We start from the raw sequence: 7945 nt of genomic DNA on the forward strand, positions 1-7945 counted from the left end.
TGCCCCTTATTCACTTCTCCCTGACATTGTATTGCCATCTCCCAATAAAGGAATAGCACTTAAGCCTTTGGCTCAAGCATTGTATTGTGGAGATCCAGCATACACCATCAGGAGTTTAACCATAAGTCTGCATTCATAGCCACAGAGGTTAGTAGTTTTATATTCATTTATTAAAAGATGAGCCAAGAAAATTTCATTTTCTAGGCTTCCTACTTCTTAAATCTGAACTATTAGCAGAAATTGTACAAAATGTTTGAGACTTCAATCACCTTTCTAGCCTGTTTCTTTTAATAATGAAGATGATTATTAAAAGACATTGTTTGTGATAAATTATTAAATCTATTTAATGCCTCATGAGGAAAGTCCTCTTCATTTTTACATGAGATGAGAAATTATATGAGTCCTAAATCACTGTATTTAGAACAATATTTTTCACTGAATTTCCTGAATGCTTAAGAGGGCAACTTTCCCATTGGATGATAGCCAAGATCAATCGCTTTCTGCCAGTTTAAGTATAGATTTAACTGAAGTAAAGAATCTCTTCAAGAACTTTGTATCGTTCTACAGAAGCAGGAGGAGGAGGAGTAATGAGGGTCAGAAACAGATATTTAAGTAAAGTGGTCCATCCTGAATCTTTAGTGACCATGTAGCGGGATCAGTCAAAGAATAACATCTGAGCACACGATGGGCAAATTCACATAATTTTTTTCTCTTTCAGTCAAGCTTTTCACATATAAACTTAGTTAGTAGTACTTCAGTATAAAATTTCTTTCCAAAAGAATCTATTTTCTCCTATGTCAGTGAAACAGGTTGAGATCTTAAGTGAGAAGTGAGATTATCTGATACCTAGCAACAAGGCTAATTAACATCCATCTCAGAGCAGTATAAGTAGCTAGGTCTGTACTTCCTTGAACGTATAATCAGAATGAATTGTTGTTATTATTATTGTTACTGTTTTTGTTTATTTTGTTGTTGTTGCTTATTTTTTTACAGACTAATCTCTGCATTAAAGTTATTCATTCATTCATCTATTTATTTTTGAACAACCAGGTTCTCTACTTCTGGTGAAAGTGCCCCAAATTTTGGCCACCACCCCAATATCAGCCCATGATTGAACAGTAGGGCTCATCCCCACTTCTAGATCTCGAAGTGGATATGGTACCCATGTGTAGCCAGTTAGTATGTTCCATCCCATTGGCCAAAGTGCTATTTCCAGGATTGGACACATGACCCAAATCAAGCTAATGATTGTGAAGTTTGAGTGGCTGAGAAAGAGAAAAGCCCCCCTGAACAAACCCACCATATTGGACACCAAACCTATAGACAGCAAGAGTGCAAGTCCTGGTCTCAATTTTTAGCCCTTGAGTTTGGCTTTGGATATTTCAATTTTATGAGTCAATAGATTCCATTTCATTGTTGTAGCAGACACTTTCAGCCGGTTTCTGTCACTTGTATTCCAAAGAGTCCTGACAACATAGGAGTTGGTCTTGGAGGTGGAAAATTACATATAATAGAATCTAAAATGTAGACTACGCTGAGCTGATGTGCTGTGGAGGGAAGTGACTATCCCTTTGTCCCTGAGATGGAACGTTGGAAACTCTTATCATGGTGATAGAAAAGCAATTGTGTAAACGATTGCCTGTGTATCTGTGTATTCCAAATCTGTTTCTACCAAATCTGAAATCTTAGGGAAATTAATAGGAAAAAAAGAAAGTCAGGGTGTGTTTGCTACTCATTGCAACCCTCAGGAGTTTTCTGCAATAAAAACAACTACAGTTGAAGCTAGGATATTTAAAAGGAGAGATGAAAGATTAGATAGATAGATAGATAGATAGATAGATAGATAGATGATAGATAATTTGAATGTACATCTTTTATAAGAAAGCTGTTTTTGCACAGTCAGCAAACTAAAAGATATTTCTATTGCTACGTTGGAAAAGTCAAAATATTTGTCTAGAGACTGTGTTAAAAGTGACAGATAAGAATAGGACTGCCCTGGCCAGGTGACTCAGTTGGTGGGAGTGATGTGTATGGGATTCCCAGACAAGGCACATATCCAGGTTTTGGGCTTCATCCCCAGTAGGAACTGAAGAACTGATCAAAATGGATAGGAAAGACTGAGAGTCACTCTGCCTGCAAACCCCACCCCTGCCACGTCACATGGCAATCAGGAGGGAACCTGCAGCTCCCTAAGGAATGAAGAGCTTGGACAACACATTTATTGCCCCAACTTTTATGGTTGCCATCCAAGGGACTGGCTTCTGGCTCACGTATATCTGGGAGCTGACGGGCCTGGCATTCGCTAGTCCCCAAGACCACTGAAATCCAAGAAGCGGTTTGTTTGTTTTTTCAATTACAGTTGACATTCAATATTACATTAGTTTCAGGTATACAGCATAGTGGTTAGATATTTATATAACTTACAAAGTGTTCCCGCTGTTAAGTGTAAGACCCACCTGCACATACATAGTTATTACAATATTGCTGACTATATTCTCTGTGCTGTATTTTACACCCCTGTGACTGATTCTTAACTGCCAATTTGTACTTCTTAATCCCTTCTCCTTTTTCATCCAGCACCCCGACCCATCACTGACCACACAACAAGCCCTCAGTTACTATTGGTCGATAATAGTATTTCTGTGCAATATTTGAATGGGAATTGAAGAAAAAATGTTGCACTTTGCCTATATGCAGATGTACTCTGAAATTACTTATGGTTTATGAGAACTGAGAGTCACTAGCTATCAAGCATAAAGATTTATTATTTTTATTACTTTTATTTTGTTAAGGAAAACGAGGTACAGTGAACCATTACTATTTCATGAGAAGGTAAGTTTCAAGTCCTTGTTTTTCTCTTTATAATGTGGGGGGGGGGTGTCATTTACCTACTCAATCTAAGCCTTTCAGTTGCTTCATCTCTAAAAATGAAATAATAATACCTGCTCTGCCTCCCCTACAAGGGTGTTGCTCTGAAATGAAGAGTGTGGTGTACATGCTGGGGTTCAGGGATTACTTATAGCTTCTCGATGTTGCTTCCTCCTAAGGTTTGACATAGTAGTATTTTGAAATGTTATATTGCTCCCCAGAAGCAAACTTGCAAAACTAATGATGAAAAATAATAACAAGAAATAAGTTGCACATCACGCTTACTTAAATTAATGGTGTTTCCGAAACCGTACTGACGTCTAAGTGGAAAGTGAATTCCACTTAAAATTGTTCTGGCTCAGTTTGTACTATGGCAACATAAGAGCTTGTCCGAATGCCCAGAATTTTACCTTTCAAAAGTCACAGTTCTAAGAAGTGCACCAGGAAATGGCTTTGGAATCCAGAGCCCAGGGCCACTCTGTGTGGGAATTTGCCAGGGATACAAAGCACGTTTTTCAGCAGCACCTACCACGAGGTCCTTAAATGGAGTGATTTCTGTGCGCGAATTTCCTGGAGCCTGAAGGGTTATAGGAGCGCTGTCTCTCCTGCTCTGATCCTTTTGTGTCACCTTAGAAGACGCCTTGGCTTGTATTTTCTTTAAGATGCTCTGAAGGTATCTGCTTGGATGTTATCTGAGAATGTGAAGACTCCCCAAGGATTTGGAAGCCATTTGATGACCCCTAACATTTGCCTCTGCTTTTTTTTTTTTTTAAGCTCAACTTCTCAAGGCCAGTGGACTGGATCTAGGTGAGAAGTGGCATTGCCTAGATTGAACTCTGTACCAGGACACTGTAGGCATGAAGGCTGTGGTTGGACATGTCGCAACATTGCTCCTCCTCCCTCCTTTGCTTTCCCTTGCAGACTAACTAGTAAAGACAAATAATCCAAACACTAAATTCCTAGAACGAACTCAACCAGGAGAGCACAGCTGGGAGGTTTTTCCTAGATAGCAGGACTACACTCCAATCCCAAATCAAATCTTTTATTTGTCTATCTCATAGATTCTTGTTGCGTGCTTATATATCCTCTAAAACTAAATATCTCTTAAATCACCTTTAAAGAGAGAGAACATGTTTGTAGAAGAAGAAATTATTTTTTTTCTATTTTAATGTCTTTCATTTTAAATATGGTGCCATTTTTAAAAACTGAAGAATAACTGTAGTAGATGGAAACAATGTATTTTCAAGTTTTCTTCTTTTGTTTATATAAAGCAGAGTTTGCATTCAATGGAGATACGTAGATCTGTTTGAGAGGCAGTAAAAATTTTTGATCGTTGTTTTGTGTTTTGATTTTGATTTCCTGTTCTTTGATTTTTTTCAAAGAGCACTCAGATTTGGTCGTTGTTTTTGCTGTACCTATGGAATCATCCTGTGTTTTGAAATATTTCACTGTGAAGTGTGTGCCTGCGGAGATTTAATCAGGTAGAATTCATTTTCCCAAATGCTACAAATTTGGGTTGATTTCTTTTAATGGTTGACATTTTTTGTCTAAAAATCTGCTAACAACTGGCCATGTTTTGACTTAAGATAGGAGCTTGGATAAATGATCTTGTGAGGTCAATGGGGATCAACCCATGTTTTGGAAAGATATGCTATAGAAAGAAGAAAAGAGTACCTGCTCTTATATTTATACTAGAGGCCCGGTGCACAAAATTCATGCACTGAAGGGGATGGTCCCTCAGCCTGGCCTGCACCCTCTTGCAGTCCAGGAGCCCTCGGGGGATGTCTGACTGACAGCTTAGGGGAGCGGGCCTAAGCCTGCAGTCAGACATCCTTAGCACTGCCGCAGAGGCGGGAGAGGCTCCTGCCACCACCACTGTCCTCACCAACCGTGAACCCAGCTTCTGGCTGAGCAGTGCTCCCCCTGTGGGAGCGCACTGACCACCAGGGAGTAGCTCCTGTGTTGAACATCTGCCACCTGGTGGTCAGTGCGTGTCATAGCATCTGGTCATTCTGCCATTGGGTCGACTTGCATATTAGCCTTTTATTATATAGGATTTAACTTCCCAAGTATCAGTTAGCAGATATATACTAGTTTATATTAGAGAGAGAGAGTGGAAGGGTTGGGGAGAGACAGACAGAGAGAAACATATCAATGAGAGACATCAATTGGATGCCTCCATGCCGACCAGGGCAGGGGTTGAACCTGGGACCCTTCCTTCTGTGGGCCGATGCTCTATCCACTGAGCAAAACTGGCTAGGGCCAGATATATTATTTTTTGTGATGTTGGTTTGGTTTTGCAGTTGGGAGTTAAAAGAATTCTTCAGTAGCATAGTAGCTCAAGATTTTTAGTTTGTCTTCATTACACCAAGAGTGTAAAGAACTTATTCAGATGAGTTGTGTACATAACACCAAATATCTAGATATTTGAAAACCTACCAATAGCTTGGTAATGTTTTCCAGTTTTTTATCTGGACATAGTACTGTGTATGAGCCCAAAATAGGAATCCTGCTGTATAAAGGTGATTCATTGCGAAACATGATATGTCATCACACATTTTATTTTGCATGACTGCAATCCTGGATACTATGCTTTCTTTATATACTTTGTCACTGTTTACAGTTCAGGGGTTCTCAACCTGTGTGTCGCGACCCCTTTGGCAGCGAACGACCCTTTCACAGGGGTCGCCTAAGACCATCCTGCATATCAGATATTTACATTACAATTCATAACAGTAGCAACATTAGTTATGAAGCAGCAACGAAAATAATTTTATGGTTGGGTCACAACATGAGGAACTGTTTTTAAAGGGCCAGAAGGTTGAGAACCACTGGTTTACATCATCATTACATAATTGCCAGAGAGAGAGAGAGAGAAAGATTTTAAAAAAGTCTGGAGGAAATCTGTATAATAAAAGCCTAAGCGACTTTTACGGCGGAACGACCAGAATGACCAGCGGCCATGACGCACACTGAGCAGGCAGGAAGGCGAGCGGTTAGGGGAGATCAGGCAGGCAGGCGAGTGGTTAGGGGTTATCATACAGGCAGGCAGGTGAGCAGTTAGGGGTGATCAGGCAGGCATGCGAGTGGTTAGGGGTGATCAGGCAGGGAGGCGAGCAGTTAGGGGCAATCAGACAGGCAGGCAGGTGAGTGGTTAGGGGTTATCATACAGGCAGGCAGGTGAGCAGTTAGGGGTGATCAGGTAGGCAGGCAAGTGCTTAGGAGTGAGCAGTCCTGGACTGCGAGAGGGTGCAGGCCAAGCTGAGGGTCCCCCGCCCCCACCATGCCAGTGCATGATTTCGTGCACCAGACCTCTAGTTTCAAAATAACAGTAAAGTAACTGAATCAATTCTGACTAAGCTATCGGTTCAGTTTTATAAGTAGTCCTCTTTGTGCCATCCCAGAGTTCCAGTTACTTCCCCAGGTGCCTATTTCCTGCCTTCCCGGACTGAAAACACCTGTAAGAGAAAGCCACCCTTTTTGAAGGCTCAAAAGCCTTTGACCATCTGTTTCTATTCCCACTGCCTAACCTTCTTTTTGGCACTTATTGAATTCTTCAGTTCAATTATTGCATATTTCAGCTCCAAACTTTCCATGTTGTTCTTTTTTATGTTTTCTATCTCTTTGTTAAACTTGACATCTTTTTCTTGTATTGCTTTCCTATCATTAATTGTTTATTTGTGTTCTCTTGCAGTTCTCTGATCATTTTGAGAACAATTATTTTGAATGATTTCTCAGTTAATTTTCTATCTCCATCTCTTTGGGGCCGGTTACTGGAGGTTACAGTATTCCTTTAATGGGGTCATGCTTCTGAGTCTCTCTAATTCCTGTAGCCTCGTGTAGGTGGCTACACATTTGAAGAAGCAGTCATCTCTTCCAGACTTTATAAGAAAGATTTCCACCTACAGGCAGGGGCACACTGGAGTGTGATGTGTCCCTGGGTCTAGTGGAACAGGGTGCCAAGTGAGAGATGTGTGGTGTCACGGGGCTGGGGTAGAGGGCATGATGTCTCTTCACCTCAGGTCACTAGGAGCACAGCATCGACAACTGTGTAGTCCATGGCAAAGGCTACTGAATGTCGACAGTGGTGGCAACAGCTATCAGGTTCCTTAGCTGTGCCTCCATGTTCAGTGGTTAGGGACTGAAGGGGGTGGCCAGAGCTGGTGATATACATACAATTGGCTGTGGGGACCAGCTTCATGTGCCTGTGTAGAGGTGGGGGCCAGTTGCAGGCACACATATGTAGTTGTTGGGGCCAAGATAGACAACTGCTGGAGTACTGGTAGTTTGGAGGCCCTGCCTGTCTGCACATACTACATTGCTTGCTGGGTCTCGGTCCAGGGTCGAAGGTGACCTGCTTTACAGACAAACCTGCAGTGCAGCAGGGTGAGGGTGTTGGACTGATGGCATGCAGGTGATCGGCTGTAGGGACTACAGCTCAGGGGACCACAGTGAGGCAGGCCAGTGACAGGAGACAGAGCCTTCTCTGGGCCCACAGAGGCTTTGGTAGGCATGGCTGCCAGGCGTGCCCTTGTGACTGCAGAATCTTCCCTGGGTGTGCACACACAGTGAAAGGCTCGTGAGGAGTGTCAGGCTGGCGGTGTGCAGTTGCACAGCTGGAGGGGCTACTAGACCCTAGCACACACACAGCTGTGGAGACAGCATTGGGGTTCTCAACTGGTATTTTGCAATCGCGAAGCCTCCAAGGCCTGAGGTGGCTTCTGATGCAATTCCTGGGTTCCAAAGGTGGAAGGAGGGTGCAGGGTGGGACTCAGATGGCCGGAGTCAGTGAATGTGAATGCCCATAGGGAAAGCTGCCAAAACCTGCAGGGAGTTTATGGCAACCATGCTGGCCATTTGTTTCTTCCTTATTGTTGAAAGCAGCTGGTTTGTCTGTAAAGCAGGTCACTGTGAACCTCAGCCACTTCCGTGCGTGGCTGCTATGGTAACCACCACTTTTCTTTATTGTTCCAGCCATCTCTCCATGTCTCCACGTTGCCGACCTGGGTAGGGTGAAATTGAAGTGGAACCCTCATGCAGTGCCCCAGAGGGCTAAGGATGCTAGTAGCTCACCCCA

The sequence above is a fragment of the Myotis davidii genome, unplaced genomic scaffold (genome assembly GCF_000327345.1).
Source record: "Myotis davidii unplaced genomic scaffold, ASM32734v1 scaffold448, whole genome shotgun sequence".
In the NCBI taxonomy this organism is placed as follows: Eukaryota; Metazoa; Chordata; class Mammalia; order Chiroptera; family Vespertilionidae; genus Myotis; species Myotis davidii.